The following is a 17,941-nucleotide window of genomic DNA, read 5'->3' as shown; positions in this document are numbered from 1 at the left end:
CTTCAAGGGCAGCCCTAAGCTGCTGTGACCGAGACCACATGGACCTGGAGAAGTTTACACCTGGCCCTTTGCAAGAAACCGTGCTGCCCCAGCTTCATCATGTAGCTTTCATAGCTAATCTAAGATTTTCCTGCACTTACCCTGATCTAGCACTGGAAATACAAAGGTGAGGGAAAGCCCCTCATGGGCTCCCTCAGGCCCTGAGAGAGACACGGTCAGACCCCTCCCACATGCGGCTGAGCACAGTGGTGCTGAGCATGAGGAGCAGAGGGTCCTGGGTGGCACAGAGGGCTGACAGGCTGGTGAGGGGCTGGGGACACCTCTGCTTAGAGTTGCAGGGTGAACAGGCATTCTCCAGAAGACGATAACAGGCTGGGGCAGAACGTCCCAGTGTCTCAGCTCTGGGGGCAAGGAGAGACCCTGGGGCACTCGAGGAGTGGAAGAGGGGAGCTGGAGCCTGGAGACAGCCTGAGCTCAGGGCAGGACAGAGATGGTAAAGGCTGAGGCTGAGTCCCACAGAGCCAACTGATCATGGTGAGGACATTATTCAGACCAAAAGGAAGTCATGGGAGGTTTTTAGGTGCAGGCCTGATGTGACCAAGCATCACTGCGAAGCGTTGCTCCTCGCTGCAGTGGGAAGAGCGGATGGCGGTTCGTGAGCGCTGAGACGGGCGGGTCGTTTTCTACTGCAGTAGTCCCGGCAGGAGGACATCATCCCTGGACTGAGCAGGCTCGGAGCGGCAGAGAGGGGATGACTCTTGCTGCTCATCCCTCCCTCCATCCTTTCATCATCCACATACCCATCTATGCATCCGTGGACCCACACACCGACCACCCTCTGTCCACCCACCCACCCATCCAGCTGTTCATACTTTCACCACCCACCCACCATCCTCCATCCACCCACCCACCATCCTCCATCCACCCACTCACCCTCCTCCATCCACCCACTCACCCTCCTCCATCCACCCGCTCACCCTCCTCCATCCACCCGCTCACCCTCCCACCATCCTCCATCCACCCGCTCACCCTCCTCCATCCACCCGCTCACCCTCTTCCATCCACCCGCTCACCCTCCCACCATCCTCCATCCACCCACCCACCCTCCTCCATCCACCCACTCACCATCCTCCATCCACCCACCCACCATCTTCCATCCACCCACTCACCCTCCTTCTACACTCACCCATCCATCCACCCTCCGCCCACCCACCCACCCACCCATCTATCCCCTAGTGCCAACCAGGTCCTCCCACATGAGCTGCCCACATCTGCCCCACATGGCCCTGGCACAGGGCCATGCACCTCTGTGGAGGGGGAAGGGGCTGAGGCGATGGCAGAGACCCAGAGGCTGGTGCTGGCCCTTCACGGACTGGATGGTGTCTGGGGTCAAACTGGAGTGGCCAGAGCCCACACCTCTGAGGTCAGCCTCTGTGCAGTCCCTGTGGGCACGTGTACTGCAGAAATACAGACCCAGGGCTGACCCCTTTGTCAGAGGCAGCAGGAAATAGGGTGTATCAGAACCAATAGGCTCTACTGTCTGTTGTCGATCAATTATCTATTATCTGTCTAGAGACTGCTTTATGGTAAGGAAATAGCCCACCCAACTGTAGGGCTGGCAAGTAAGAAATCTGCAGGGAAGACCAGCAGCTGGAGACCCGGGGACAAGCTGATGCTGCAGCTGGAGTCAGGCTGTGATTGGGCACAGACCCCTCTTCCTTGGGGAAGCTCAGTGTTTCCTCATAAGGCCTTCAGCTGACTCGAGGAGGCCCCCACGTTATGGAGGATGACCTGCTCTACTCAAAGTCTGCAGACTTAATTATTAGTTCCATCTAAAAACATCTTCATGGTGACGTCTAGGTGGTGTTTGACCCCAAACAGTCCTGCGGTGCTATGGTCTGAATGTTCGTGTCCACCCAAATTCATACGTTGGGCTCCTAACCCCCAGAGTAATAGTGTAAGGAGGTGAGGACTTGGGGAGGTGATGAGTCATGAGGATGGGGCCCAGTGAATGGGGTTAGTGCCCTTAGAAAAGAGACCCCAGGGAGGTTACTGGGAGAGGCCAGCATCTGCAACTGTGAGGCCAGCCTTCACAGGAACCCAACCAGGTCAGCACTTTAATCTCAGGCATCCAGCCTCCAGGTTGTGAGACTTAACTGCTGTTTATAAATATCTAGCATATATAGCTTGCCATAGAAAGACACACAGCCTAGCCAAGGTGACATGAAATAAACCATCAGGTATGGGTTTAATTGCCACCTGATTTTTACATTTTCCCAATGGATCAAAAGTTTTCTTTGGGCTGGATTATTCTCCAGCCTGAGGTTGGTACCTTGGCGGGGACACATCAGTGAAGTGTGAGTGACAGGTGGGGGGTGGGTGGTCCAGCCCTACAGCCACGGTCCTTCATGGTGATGCTCTCCTCCAGGACTGAGCTCTGAGCCCTTGGCCACCACCTACGGCCAGCACAGGGTGAGGGGAGGGGAAAGCCTGAGGAGACGCCCACCTGCCTGCACTGGGTGGAAGGGGGCCTGGAAGTGTGTAGCTGGGCCACACTGTCCTGTTCAGAACATCTCACCCCAGTGGTGCCTCTGCAGCCCACGTGGAACAGTGCAGATTCCAGAAGTTATAAACATATTTTGTAGCAGTGACATTTAGAAAGCAGGAGGCGTTTAGCTTGTGCTCACAAAGAGAAGATGCTTTATTGTTGATGATTATCTGTTCTCCTTTTTTTTTTTTTTTGCCAAGAAATAAAATAGGAAAGTATTAAAACCTTTCCAGTTTTGTATTTTATCTGAGGATTCATCTCTGAAGAAACACTGAATAAATTGTCTTTGCAACCAAAGGAAAGACTCCTTATCTCCTTGCGTTTGGAGTAATTACCCTGTGTCTTGCATTATGGTATTAGGAAATGGACCAGAAAGCATGCTGATTGAATATCATTTTAGAAACAAGCTCATAGGATGTGTTTGGCACCCAGCTCTGCTCACTGAAGCAGTTTGGCAGGAGGGACAGGACCTCCTGAAGGGTGGGAAGTCGTGGCTGGAGCCTGGGAAGGCTGCATGCAGACCGCATGCTGGTGGGGAGGTTTCCTGAGGCTCTGGTTCCACTGCCATGGACAAGGGTGGGAGCCCGGGAACTCAGAGTAGATCCTCGCAGCCCTGGCTCCTAAGCCAAGAGACACAGAAGCACAGAGACAGAGAGAGTGAGACAGAGACAGGGAGAGGGGCTCCCAGGGGCTCTGTAACCAGGAGAGCGACCCCATTCATGGGGCTCCACCCACACGACCTCCGCACCTCCCCAAGGCCCTACCTCGTGACAGCAGGGCCCTGCCCACCGCAGCATAACTGTGGGTCCGGTGCCTCCCGCTGCCCTTGCCCGAGGCGTGGTGAGAGCCCAGCTGGAGAGGGAAGGCACAGCCCTGTCCCCAAGCTCACGCACGGCTGTGTCCCCAGGGACGCTCTCAGCTCAGTCTGCTCAGTCTGGAATCTGAGATCACGTAATTGAAAGCAGAAAAGCAGATGGTATACACGGAGATGTCAAGGGCTCCTCCCGTGGCTCAGATGGTAAAGAATCTGGCTGCAATGCAGGAGACCCAGGTTCAATCCCTGGGTCAGGAAGATCCCTGGAGAAGGGAATGGCAACGCACGCCAGTATTCTTGCCTGAATTCCATGGACAGAGGCATCTGTTAGGATACAGTCCGTGGGGTCGCAAGAGTCTAATAAAACTAAACCACGACCCCACCACACCAAGATTTCACCATTATTACACAGTTGAGGGTGTGGGTCTCTCAAAGGAAAAATATATGCAAAGATATATCTGACTTAAATGAAACCATTTTTTGTTTTCAGGGTAAAAAATGTGAGGTGTCAAAACATGCCTGAATTCACATCTGTAAGATCTCTTTTGAGACCTCAGTTTTTCTTGATTATTAAAGCTGTCACTTTAAACAAAGAATTAAACAAGAGATAAAGATTGAAATTTTGCCCACAGGGAAATAAAAGCACTCTGAAAAGGATTAAGGGACTCTTCTCTTCACACTTTGGTCTAGTAGGGGCCAGGCGCAGGCGTCTGCTTCTGTGTGCGGGGTGGCCGCAGAGGGTCAGTGGAGACGTGGCCCTGCCTGCGGTCCAGCTCCGCCCAGCGCAGCGGTGTGTCCCGGGCAGCCCAGGCTGGAGAACCGGGCTGCGGGGGCTGCGGGGGCTGCGGGGGCTGCGGGTGGGCTGGGGTGGGGGCAGGCCGGTAGGTCGGCCTCACCATCAGGACAGAGACTCTGACTCCCGGAGACAGGACAAGAATCGAGTCACTCTCAGGGGGTGACCGGCTTGGGACCGGGGGCCCAGGACTGGAAGCAGGGGAGGCAGGCAGCTCCCCCTCAGGAGGGGCTCCGGGCAGCGGCCCCGAGGGGGGTCGCCAGGGCTCCTGCCTGGCCTCACACCCTGCGTTCAACCCCAAGGAAGCCGAGGGCTGCCTTCCCTGCGTGTCGATGGCCGCCACCCTCTCCTGGCCCTGCTCCCACAGCCGGGCTCTCCCCGTGGGGATGGGGCGGGGGTCCACTGCGCACGGTCGCCTCCTCCCGGGACAGGCCTTTCCCTGGTAGGGACCAGCCGGCTGGCTGCTCCAAAGCCCCCAGGTGGGCTGGGACTGCTCCCACCCGGGGCAGCGGGGCGGGGAAGGCAGGACCCCGGCTGGACCGCGCAGCCGCCTTGTCACTTCAGTTACTGTCAAGACTCTCCCAGACTCGGAGGCCTGGCCTGGGGTCTCCGTTGTGCTCGGGGTGGCCTGTGCCTCCCCGAGGATTGAGGAGCTGGGGGTTCCCCAGGCACCTGGACTCACCTGGAGCCTGACTGCAGATGCCAGGTCCCCCCAGGCAGGGCCCACAGGTGGGCGCTCTAGGTGAGACCCGCTGGTGTGGAAGGGATGCGGAGGAGCAGAGTGCAGAGCGGCCTGGGGCCCTCACTTCTCGGGGGCTCACACTAGTGTGTGAAGGCACACCGGTCACTTCCTAGGCCTGTGGAGAATCATAGGGAAAATCCCGCGCCTTGGCGGCTGGTGCTCCTCTAACTGAGTCCGCAAAGGGGCCTCACAAGGCCCTTCTGGCGGAATTCCTTTCTGCTTCTCCAGCAGCTACTCCACATGGCCAGGCTGCCCCACTCCCAGGTTCTTTCCCGACTCAGGCAGCGCAGAAGCCAGTCTCTCCTCTCACAGAGGAGATCGTCTGACCCACTGGCTCCATCTCCTCAGCCTGCAAAGACCTGCAAGCTTTTCCTCCCGGGCATGAGAGGGTGTTTCTGTCTCCTTCTCAAGGATACCTGTCCCACATCCTGTCCCACCCTGCCCCCATGCTCCTACCGCGGCTGACTCGCATTCTGTCTCTAATTGCACTTTTCAGTTCGGTCGCTGAGTCATGTCCAACTCTTTGCGACCCCGTGGACTGCAGCACACCAGGCTTCCCTGTCCTTCACTGATCCTGAAGTTCGCTCAAACTCATGTTCATTGAGTGGGTGATGCCATCCAACCATCTCCTCCTCTGTCGTCCCCTTCTCCTCCTGTCCTCAATCTTTCCCAGCATCAGGGTCTCCCAGTGAGTCAGCTCTTTGCATCAGGGGGCAAAAGTACTGAAGTTTCAGCTTCAACATCAGTCCTTTCAATGAATATTCAGGGTTGATTTCTTTTAGAATTGACTGGTTTGATCTCCTTGCTGTCCAAGGGACTCTCAAGAGTCTTTTCCAAGACTCAGCCTTATTTATGGTCTAGCTTTCACATCCATACATGACTACTGGAAAAACCATAGCTTTGACTATATGGACATTAGTCAGCAAAGTGATGTTTCTGCTTTTTAATATGCTATCTAGGTTGGTCATAGCTTTTCTTCTAAGGAGCAAGGGTCTTTTAATTTCATGGCTGCAGTCACCGTCTGCAGTGATTTTGGAGCCCAAGAAAATAAAGTATGTCACTGTTTTCATTGTTTGCCCACCTATTTGCCATGAAGTGATGGGACCAGATGCCATGATCTTAGTTTTCTGAGTGTTGAGTTTCAAGCCAACTTTTTCACTCTCCTCTTTCATTTTCATCAAGAGGCTCTTCAGCTCCTCCACTTTCTGCCATCATTGTGGTTCAGTTCAGTTCAGTCGCTCAGTCGTGTCCGACTATTTGCAACCCCATGAATCGCAGCATGCCAGGGCTCCCTGTCCAGCACCAACTCCCAGAATTCACTCAGACTCACGTCCATCGAGTCCGTGATGCCATCCAGCCATCTCATCCTCTGTCGTCCCTTTCTCCTCCTGCACCCAATCCCTCCCAGCATCAGAGTTTTTTCCAATGAGTCAACTCTTCGCATGAGGTGGCCAAAGTATTGGAGTTTCCAGCTTTAGCATCACTCCTTCCAAAGAAATCTCAGGGCTGATCTCCTTCAGAATGGACTGGTTGGATCTCCTTGCAGTCCAAGGGACTCTCAAGAGCCTTCTCCAACACCACAGTTCAAAAGCATCAATTCTTCAGCGTTCAGCCTTCTTCATAGTCCAACTCTCACATCCACACATGACCACAGGAAAAACCATAGCCTTGACTAGACGGACCTTAGTCGGCAAAGTAATGTCTCTGCTTTTGAATATGCTATCTAGGTCGGTCATAACTTTTCTTCCAAGGAGTAAGTGTCTTTTAATTTCATGGCTGTGGTCACCATCTGCAGTGATTTTGGAGCCCCCAAAAATAAAGTCTGACACTGCTTCCACTGTTTCCCCATCTATTTCCCATGAAGTGATGGAACCAGATGCCATGATCTTCGTTTTCTGAATGTGGAGCTTTAAGCCAACAATTTCACCCTCCTCAGTCACTTTCATCAAGAGGCTTTTTAGTTCCTCTTCACTTTCTGCCATAAGGATGGTGTCATCTGCATATCTGAGGTTATTGATATTTCTCCCGGCAATCTTGATTCCAGCTTGTGCTTCTTCCAGTCCAGCGTTTCTCATGATGTACTCTGCATATAAGTTAAATAAGCAGGGTGACAATATACAGCCTTGACGTACTCCTTTTCCTATTTGGAACCAGTCTGTTGTTCCATGTCCAGTTGCTTCCTGACCTACATACAGATTTCTCAAGAGGCAGGTCAGGTGGTCTGGTATTCCCATCTCTCTCAGAATTTTCCAGTTTCTTGTGATCCACACAGTCAAAGGCTTTGGCATAGTCAATAAAGCAGAAATAGATGTTTTTCTGGAACTCTCTTGCTTTTTCCACGATCCAGCAGATGTTGGCAATTTGATCTGTGGTTCCTCTGCCTTTTCTAAAACCAGCTTGCACATCAGGAAGTTCATGGTTCACATATTGCTGAAGCCTGGCTTGGAGAATTTTGAGCATTACTTTACTAGCATGTGAGATGAGTGCGATTGTGCGGTACTTTGTGCATTCTTTGGCATTGCCTTTCTTTGGGATTGGCATGAAAACTGACCTTTTCCAGTCTTGTGGCCACTGCTGAGTTTTCCAAATTTGCTGGCGTATTGAGTGCAGCACTTTCACAGCATCATCTTTCAGGATTTGAAAGAGCTCAACTGGAATTCCATCACCTCCACTAGTTTTGTTCGTAGTGATGCTTTCTAAGGCCCACTTGACTTCACATTCCAGGATGTCTGGCTCTAGATGAGTGATCACACCATCGCGATTATCTGGGCTGTGAAGATTTTTTTGTATAGTTCCTCTGTGTATTCTTGCCACCTCTTCTTAATATCTTCTGCTTCTGTTAGGTCCATACCATTTCTGTCCTTTATTGAGCCCATCTATGCATGAAATGTTCCCTTGGTACCTCTGATTTTCTTGAAGAGATCTCTAGTCCTTCCCATTCTGTTCTTTTCCTCTATTTCTTTGCATTGATCGCTGAAGAAGGCTTTCTTATCTCTTCTTGCTATTCTTTAGAACTCTGCATTCAGATGTTATATCTTTCCTTTTCTCCTTTGCTTTTCCTTTCTCTTCTTTCCACAGCTATTTGTAAGGCCTCCCCAGACAGCCATTTTGCTTTTTTGCATTTCTTTTCCATGGGGATGGTCTTGATCCCTGTCTCCTGTACAATGTCACAAACCTCACTCCACAGTTCATCAGGCACTCTATCTATCAGATCTAGGCTCTTAAATCTATTTCTCACTTCCACTGCATAATCATAAGGGATTTGATTGAGGTCATACCTGAATGGTCTAGCAGTTTTCCCTACTTTCTTCAATTTAAGTCTGAATTTGGCAATAAGGAGTTCATGATCTGAGCCACAGTCAGCTCCTGGTCTTGTTTTTGTTGACTGTATAGAGCTTCTCCATCTTTGGCTGCAAAGAATGTAATCAATCTGATTTCGGTGTTGATCATCTGGTGATGTCTATGTGTAAAGTCTTCTTTTGTGTTGTTGGAAGAGGGTGTTTGCTATGACCAGTGCATTTTCTTGGCAAAACTCTATTAGTCTTTGCCCTGCTTCATTCCGTGTTCCAAGTCCAAATTTGCCAGGTGTTTCTTGACTTCCTACTTTTGCATTCCAATCCCCTATAATGAAAAGGACATCTTTTTTAGGTGTTAGTTCTAAAAGGTCTTGTAGGTCTTCATAGCAGAGAAGGCAATGGCACCCCACTCCAGTACTCTTGCCTGGAAAATCCCATGGATGGAGGAGCCTGGAAGGGTGCAGTCCGTGGGGTCGCTGAGGGTTGGGCATGACTAAGCAACTTCACTTCCACTTTTCACTTTCATGCACTGGAGAGGGAAATGGCAACCCGCTCCGGTGTTCTTGCCTGGAGAATCCCAGGGATGGGGAAGCCTGGTGGGCTGCTGTCTATCGGGTTGCACAGAGTCGGACACGACTGAAGCGACTTAGCAGCAGGTCTTCATAGAACCGTTCAACTTCAGCTTCTTCAGCGTTATTGGTTGGGGCATAGACTTGGATTACCGTGATATTGAATGGTTTGCCTTGGAGACGAACAGAGATCATTCTGTCATTTTTGAGATTGCATCCAAGTACTGCATTTCGGACTCTTTTGTTGACCATGATGGCTACTCCATTTCTTCTGAGGGATTCCTGCCTGCAGTCGTAGATACAATGGTCGTCTGAGTTAAATTCACCCATTCCAGTCCATTTCAGTTCGCTGATTCCTAGAATGTCGACATTCACTCTTGCCATCTCTTGTTTGACCACTTCCAATTTGCCTTGATTCATGGACCAGACATTCCAGGTTCCTAGGTAATATTGCTCTTTACAGCATCGGACCTTGCTTCTATCACCAGTTACATCCGCAACTGGTATTGTTTTTGCTTTGGCTCCATCCTTTCATTCTTTCCAGAGTTATTTTTCCACTGGTATCCAGTAATGTGTTGGGCACCTACTGACCTGGGGAGTTTCTCTTTTGGTATCCTATCATTTTGTTTTTTCATACTGTTCATGGTGTTCTCAAGGCAAGAATACTGAAGTGGTTTGCCATTCCCTTCTCCAGTGGACCACATTCTGTCAGACCTCTCCACCATGACCCACCCGCCCTGGGTTGCCCTGAGGGCATGGCTTAGTTTCATTGAGTTAGACAAGGCTGTATTCCTAGTGTGATTGTATTGACTAGTTTTCTGTGAGTATGGTTTCTGTGTGTCTGCCCTCTGATGCCCTCTTGCAACACCTACCATCTTACTTGGGTTTCTCTTACCTTGGGCGTGGGGTATCTCTTCACGGCTGCTCCAGCAAAGCACAGCCGCTGCTCCTTACCTTGGACGAGGGGTATCTCCTCACCACCGCCCTTCCTGACCTTCAGTGTGGGATGGCTCCTCTAGGCCCTCCTGCGCCCATGCAGCCACCGCTCCTTGGACATGAGGTCGCTCCTCCCGGCTGCTGGCCCTGGCCTCAGGCGTGGGGTTGCTCCTCTCGGCCACTGGCCCTGGCCTCGGATGCAGGGTTGTTCTAGATTATTGATGTTCCTACCAGAAATCTTGATTCCAGCTTGTGCTTCATTTAGTCCGGCATTTCACATGATGTACTCTGCGTATAAGTTAAATAAGCAGGGTGACAATACACAGCCTTGATGTAGTTCGATGTTCCATGTCTGGTTCTAACTGTTGTTTCTTTCTTTCTTTTTTTTTTTTTTGGTGTAGAACATTTATTTATTCATTCCATGGAACACTCAAAGTTTAGGTCAGAGGGAGTTTTAATCAAAGAATCGTGCATTTTCTTCCCACATATATTGCTTTGTATTAGGAAATGACATTGTGATCCATTTCACTACAATATTGCAAAATATTTACAAGGAAATATTAAAAATAACTCAAACATGAAAGGCAAGATGGGGTGAAATAAATTGGTTTTTCCAGAAATCTCTACTCCAGTGCCCACAGCACACAATAAGAGAGCCAAAACAAGTAACAAAGTTCCCCTTGATCCCAAGTTTCTGAGGAATTGGAGTAGGGGAAGGAATCTGATGAAAATGGTGGTATGAAAGGGGATGGATGTTATTAGCAGCACTGCTTCTATCACCAATTTATTTTGCATGAAATACCCTCTCTTTTATATGCAGTAAATTCTGAACAAGGCTAAACTTTAAGATATTCCTTGGAATGAAATTAAAAATACCCTGACAGTGAAAGCAACTCTTCCACCTAAGCTGAGTAAGAGCCTCTTTCTCCATGAACCACTGATGTGAACAGAAGGCTGATCTAGCATCCAAAGCTGTCACAGCAGCCCTTCCATCTCTTTCATGAAAGCCTCGTGGACATCGTCCTTAGTCTGCACCGACACGGGAACAGATGGGCCAGATTTGGGTGCTGTTTTGGAGAGAGGCACAGCAGAATCATCCTCCGACTTTCTCTGGGCAGCAGCAGCAGCCCCTTTATTCTTCTGATGCGCCCACAGTGCGGCCGGCACGAATTGTGTGATCTCTGCCTTGGGATTAGTGATCTGTGGCTTGGCACTGATGGTTGCCATGGCTTTTGTCTCGATGGTGGCTGCGCTTGTGTCATCTGCCTTGGGTCACTGGATCAAGTTGAGGGGAGCACTTAGAACCCCCGGCTTGGGTAAGGGAGCTGGTGGGAAGAGCCCTGGTGGGGCAGGCCCAAGAGGAGGCACCAGAGGTGGGCGCATCATGCCAGGACGGGGTGGAGGGATACCTGGAGGTGCAGGGGGAGGTAGCCGTGGTGGGGGTCCCCGAGGAGGAGGGCCAGGAGGCGGACCTGGGGGTGGACCTGGAGGTAAAAGGCGGGGCAGAGGCCCTCAGAGTCCTGGCACTCCAGGCAGTCTCAGGAACGGAGGAGCTCCTGGATGTGGTCCAGGAGGAAGGCCTGCAGGTGGTCCAGGTGGCCGTAAAGGTGGAGCAGGTGGTGGTCCAAGCGGAGGTGGTCCTGGCATGGGGGGTGCTTGTATCTGAGACGGAGCAACAGACTGTGGAGGGGCTTTGCTGCCGGGAAGCTGCAGACGTGCTGTCAGAGAGAGATTCCTCCTTATGCTGTTTCTGTGATTGCTTTTCCGCTTTGGGATCATCCCAATCTTCGTCATCATCCTCTGAAAATTCCTCGACTTCTCGTCCCTCCTCAGGGATTTCCTGACCTGCCATTCGAACCTTCATGGCTAGGAGAGGAGTCAGCTCCTTCGTGTTCTTCTTCTTCCTAGATTTTCCAGGCACATCTGCAAACCGTACAATGAGACCTGGTTTTACTCTTTCTTCACTGTTGTCTCTCTCTGTGTCATCACGGTGCACAAATGCATCCCCTTCACTTTCTCCTTCTGATCTGTCACTGTCGCTGTCCTCAGGACTGTCGTCATGCTTATCCTGGTCCGTGTCTTCAGGATAGCCATCGTCTTCACTGGAGCTAGAAACATCATCGTCATGACCCCGCTGAGCAAGTTCAGGACTATATAACACGTCTTCATCTCGCCTCCGAGCGGGAAGATCCAGGGCAAAGCCCACTTTGCAGCCATACATTTGTAAGACTTGAGGAGGAGGTGGACCCGGGGAAGGACCTGGAGGTTTCCTGCCAGGGGGCAAACGTGGAACGCCACGTCCAAGAAGAGGAAGCATAGAAACTGCCCGAGTTGGAGGTCCATAGGCTGAGGTCTTCTTAAGGATGGAGGGTGGCTGGGCCCCAGGAAGTGGAATGTCCTGGATCAAGATGTTGGAAGGAGCATGCGGCGTATCTGGCAGAGGAATACTCTCCACTTGCACATGCTGGGCATTCTTGACAGCATCAAACCGTTGGCTAAGTTGAGCCCTCTTCTGTTCATGTTCTACTAGCTTTCTGAATTCTTTGTAAAAACCTGGATTCTCTTTCTCATAGAGTCATAGAATACGTTCAAATGCTTCACGTAGCTTTTTACACTGCTCTTTCAGCACTTTCCCATTTAACTGTGGCTGCTGCACTGGGTCAAACTCCATTTCATCCAGTTTTTCCATGTCCCGGATAATTCGTTTGGGATCCTTCATTTTTAAAACTGCAGCTCGTGCCATGGTGCGCTGCCTCTTGTTCTTCTTGAAGCCTCTTTCCGAGCTTCTTTTCTGGCTCGGTCTGCAGGGTTCGTGATATTCCCACTTTTGGTGGAGGAAGTGGCTCTCTGCCCCATGTTGACAATGTGTTTCATTTACTTGCTTGTTTAAAAAATAAAACCTAAAACACGCTTCTGCTGGGCTCCTGGGGCTGAGAGAAGCGGGGAGGGCATGAATCTCGGCCCGTTTGATTTCGTAAGGGCCTTCCCCTCTGCTTTTCAGTCAACCATCCAACCACCGCCATCCTGAAACTTCCTGTTGCTTCTTGACCTACACACAGATTTCTCAGAAGGCAGGTGAGGTTGTCTGGCATTCCCATGTCTTTAGGAATTTTCCACAGTTTGTTATGATCCACACAGTCAAAGGCTTTAGTGTAGTCAATAAAGCAGACATTTTTCTGGAATTCCCTTGCTGGGAATGGTCCAACGGATGTTGGGAATTTGATCTCTGCTTCCTCTGCCTTTTCTAAATCCAGCTTGCACATCTGAAAATTTTTGGTTCACATACTGTTGAAGCCTAGCTTGGAAGATTTTGAGCATTACTTTGCTAGTGTGTGAAATGAGTACAATTGTGTGGTAGTTGGAACATTCTTTATCATTGCCCTTTTTTGGGATTGGAATGAAAACTGACCTTTTCCAGTCCTGTGGCCACTGTTGAGTTTTCTAAATTTGCTGGCATATTGAGTGCAGCACTTTCACAGCATCATCTTTTAGGATTTGAAAGAGCTCAGCTGGAATTCCATCACCTCCACTAGCTTTGTTTGTAGTAATGCTTCCTAAGTCCCACTTGACTTCACACTCCAGGATGTCTGGCTGTAGGTGAGTGACCACACCATCGTGTTTGTTTGGATCATTAAGACCTTTTTAGTACAGTTCTTCTGTGCATTGTTGCCACCTCTTCTTAATACCTTCTGCTTCTGTTAGATCCATACCATTTCTGTCCTTTATTGGGCTCATTTTGCATGAAATGTTCCCTTGGTATCTCTAATTTTCTTGAAGAGATCTCTAGTCTTTCCCATTGGATTGTTTTCCTCTATTTCTTTGCATTGCTCAATTAAGAAGGCTTTCTCTCTCCTTGCCATTCTTTGAAACTCTGCATACAGATGGGTGTATCTTTCCTTTCCTCTTTGCCTTTCGTTCCTCTATCTCAGCTTTACTCAGCACTTCTCAGTAAACATGGGCATTTGCACAGGACACTTCTTCCCACCCATGCCTCCAGCCACCGTCACGGCTGGCAGTCTGGCTGACAGCCAGGCCAGGAGAACATCAGTCCATGCCCCTCAGCCCCTGGTTCCAGGTAGAACCTGAGCAGCTCTGGTCCCCAAGCCCCTGCCTCCATGGGGGATAATGTTCTATATGATGGCCTACACTGCAGGTCCTTGCCTCACTGTGTAGTGTCATGCCTAAGGTCTTGTTCATAGCCTGGCTCCATGGCCAGCCTGTGTCCACCCTTACAGCTTTGTGGATGCTCTCTGGTGTACACACTCACTCATCCACCCGCCACCCACCTTGCTTCTAGCTAAACTCAGGAGGTTTGTGTTTTCTAGACAATGTCCACTTGAAATATGTGTTTGACCTTTAAGGCCTTCAAAGTGACCTGCAAAAGATCACAGACACACAAATGGGGGAAACACAATGATGACATTTAGCTACTAAATCAAAGAGCAAAGGAAAAGAAAGGGGGTTTTAGGAAATGTGTCTATCATCCATCTCTCACTCATCATGCACCATCTGTCATCTAACAATCTATTCAGCAACCCATCTGCCTATCCACCTCTGCTCCTGACCAGACACCTCTATACACCCACCATCTAATAACTGTGCCAGAGGCTTCTGGATAATTCCACTCTGATGCTTTCTGAAGGCCCTTATACACCCACCCCACCCCTGCCCCAACCTCTCCTTGACTTGACGTGCTGGAGGGTGTTGGTAGCCCAGGTGTGCAAAGTGCAGGGGAGATGGATGTTGCCCAGAGTCTCCCCTACCCTCTGGGATGGTGGTGCTGCCCTAGCTGGAGGCCTTGAGGCACCTCAGGGAGCCTGGCCCCTCTGCAGACAGGCTTCTGTGATGTATCAGGTTCGCTTCCCTTGGGTCATTCCCACATTCTTCCCGGGGTGTGTAGTTCCCACGGGAAACTGAGCTGAGGGTGAGAGCTCAGCCTCCTGGAAACCCTGGGACAGGAGGTCCAGGTTGAGGCCTGCACTCAGACACCAGGGTTCCCCAACCATGGAGCCTGCCATGGACAGGGTCCACACCAGTCACGTGCCCTCAGCCACACCAGACTCAGCCAGGAGATGGCAGCCGATGGTCCCGGCAAGGGAGGGTCAGAGGCACAGCCAGACCTAGCCGCGTCTGTTACTCACCTGCAGGAGAGCCTCATCTGCCTCCCAGGCGGCTCCTAGCATTGCCCAGTGTGCTCGGACAGAAGCCAGAAAATATGTTCTCAGTTGGAACAGGCTCTATTATTTATGAAGTTCTATTTAATATTTGAAAATCAAAAGCTTGGAAAGAAAACATCCAACAGGGTCTCAGGGTAAACAAACAGGCCCTCTGATGCCACGCTTCGGGGCCTCAGCCGTGGGGTTGGAGTGGGGCCCATGGGAGGCAGCAGAGGCCTCGGGAGGTGGGAGAGCCTGTGCTGACACCCAGGTGAGCCTCCCAGGGTCTGTGTCAAAACTAAACACTCCAAGTTAACTTTTGGAACTCACAGCACCCCTCATGGGTAAGGACTTTTGCATTCAAGTTAGAAAAATTTACTCCTAGTCCTAAATACTACATCAATTTTCTTTGCAAAGCGGAAGAAAGTACTTGTGGAGGCTGGAGCCGAGGCTGCTGGCCTCTATGTGAGTGTAGCTCCGAGATAACCAACCAGTGTGTCTACACTGGGGCAGGCTTATCTCCACCGGTATAGGTGGTCTACACGGGGGCTGTCGTGACTACACCGGGGCAGGTGTGTCTACACTGGGTCAGACACAACTATAGGAGGGCAGGCATGTCTACGCTGGGGCAGGCACCTCTCCACGAGGGCAGGCAGGTCTCCCCGGGGCAGGTCCTTCCCTTGCTTGCTGTACATTCTTTCGCAGGAGTTCTGCGTTTGGGGAAAGTTTAAAGCTACATCTTCCAGACAAATGAGAGCCAGCCGAGGTTGGATGCAGCTCCCGGGATGTTGGAAAGCTCCCAGGCCCCGCAGGACCAGCGGGCAGCTGAGCCGGGCTACAGCGCTGATGGTGGTGCTGCGCTCAGGAGGGAGGTCGCAGTGTGTCCATTGCCAGAGACAACCTAGGGCTCCAGGACCACTCTGGCCACCGTGACCGCCCTTGGCATGGAGGAGCCCTGAGCAGGCAGGCGGCAGACAGAGCCACCTGTGGGGGTGTGGCCTTTGGGAAGGAGGCTGACACCCCCAGGGAGTGGGCTGGCCCTCCCCTGCAGGTCGCCCCGCAGATCCGCAGACTGAGGGTGGAGCACGGGGAACCAAGGTTCCCGGGGCACCGTGAGCCCCTCCTGCCCTTGGCGCACCCACCTCCACTCCCATCCCCACCCCAACCCACCCTACCAGCACAGTTCAGATGCCCATTCTGTGTCTAAACTCTGAACCTGCTCCTTCTTCCATCCTGCCTCCCACCTCCCCCAGGCCACCTCCCAAAGACACCGGGGTCCCTTGGGGGTGGGGTGAGTGGGCCCCCCCACGGGCTGCAGCCACGAGGAGGCATTTGGCCTCAGCTGGAAGCCCCTCCAGGTCACACGGAGACCTTCATGCTTCATCCAGCTCGGTATTTCTCATGATGTACTCTGCATATAAATTAAATAAGCAGGGTGACAATATACAGGCTTGACGGACTCCTTTTCCTATTTGGAACCAGTCTGTTGTTCCATGTCCAGTTCTAACTGTTGCTTCCTGACCTACATACAGATTTCTCAAGAGGCAGGTCAGGTGGTGGTATTCCCATCTCTTTCAGAGTTTTCTACAGTTTATTGTGATCCACACAGTCAAAGGTGTTGGCATAGTTAATAAAGCAGAAATAGATGATTTTTTGGAACTCTCTTGCTTTTTCTATGATCCAGCGGATGCTGGCAATTTGATCTCTGGTTCCCCTGCCTTTTCTAAAACCAGCTCGAAAATCTGGAAGTTCATGGTTCACATATTGTTGAAGGCTGGTTTGGAGAATTTTGAGCATTACTTTACTAGTGTGTGAGATGAGTGCAGTTTTGCAGTAGTTTGAGCATTCTTTGGCATTGCCTTTCTTTGGGATTGGAATGAAAACTGACCTTTTCCAGTCCTGTGGCCACTGCTGAGTTTTCCAAATTTGCTGGCATATTGAGTGCAGCACTTTTGCAGTATCATCTTTTAGGATTTGAAATAGCTTTGTAGGACTGGCTGAAGAAGCACAAGCCCTATTTGCTGCATAAAAACCAGTACAGACCTACACATATAAAGATTAAGTAAGGAGGGAAAGATTATCCCACACAATGAAAATCAAAAGAGGTGGAGTGGCAAATTGTTATATCAAATTTAAAATAACAAAAGACACTGCAAGTTAAATGACATTTCAGTTGAAGAAGAAAATTGTTAACATATGCACTCAAAAGTATATACCTACAGAGACACAAAGGGGAAACTCGAGTAACTAAAAAAGAAACACCTACACCAATAAGGATCAAAACAGAAAAACCCTTTACACAAACTGGGATGTAAATGGTATCTTCAGTACATAGCACCCAAATGGGAATAATTATTAGGTGCATAATTTTACAGAAGTCAATTTGGGGATCACTTAGTAAATTTAATAAAATTTTGTATCAAGATATTTTTGACCAACATGTGAGCAAAGGCATTAAGTACAGAAAAGGGGCACCAAAAACAATGATGAAAGTTACTGGAAAAAAGGGGAATCAAAAAATTCATAGCTGATAGACAGACTAAAGGGAAACTAAAAGCCCCTAACAACGGATAAAGCAATCTCAATAACCAGAAAAGAGCTCAGAGCAAAGAAAGAAATGAAAAGGATTTAAAGTTAAAGGTAATAAAAAATAAAGACAATAATGAAGAAAGCAAATAAACAAAACTGTACTTGAGGATTACAGAAACAGTAAGATCACAATGAATCAGGACTATTTGACGTAAATGACAACTTCAGGAGAAAAGGATATGAGTTTAATAAGTTCAACCTCAAAGAATGAAAGATATCCAGAAGCTGTAACAAAAATTACCAAGCTCTGAGACCCCCAAATGTGGTGAAACTCTCCTGAAAGAAAAAGGCTGGTCTTCACAGGTGAATTCTTCAGGTCACTTTGAAAGCTCTTAGAATGCATGTGTAGAAACAGCTCCCAAAACAAGGCACAATCTGTCCTGGCCAATGGCCACAAATTTAGAATATTACAGGAAATACACAGATGAAAATAGATCAAATTCAACAATAATATAGAACAAAAACGCAAATACACATACTAATCAAGTTTTAAGAGAG

General features: G+C 50.0%; 1 pseudogene; it reads right to left on the bottom strand.

The window, feature by feature from the left end:
• Nucleotides 1-10,673: 10,673 nt before the first annotated feature.
• On the bottom strand, nucleotides 10,674-12,554 carry LOC138071802 (WW domain-binding protein 11 pseudogene; annotated as a pseudogene).
• Between the last annotated feature and the right edge of the window lie 5,387 nt (nucleotides 12,555-17,941).

This window comes from Capricornis sumatraensis, chromosome 2, assembly GCF_032405125.1.
Source record: "Capricornis sumatraensis isolate serow.1 chromosome 2, serow.2, whole genome shotgun sequence".
In the NCBI taxonomy this organism is placed as follows: Eukaryota; Metazoa; Chordata; class Mammalia; order Artiodactyla; family Bovidae; genus Capricornis; species Capricornis sumatraensis.
The sequence above is the reverse complement of the archived record's forward strand: the minus strand, read 5'-3'. Positions and strand labels throughout refer to the sequence as shown.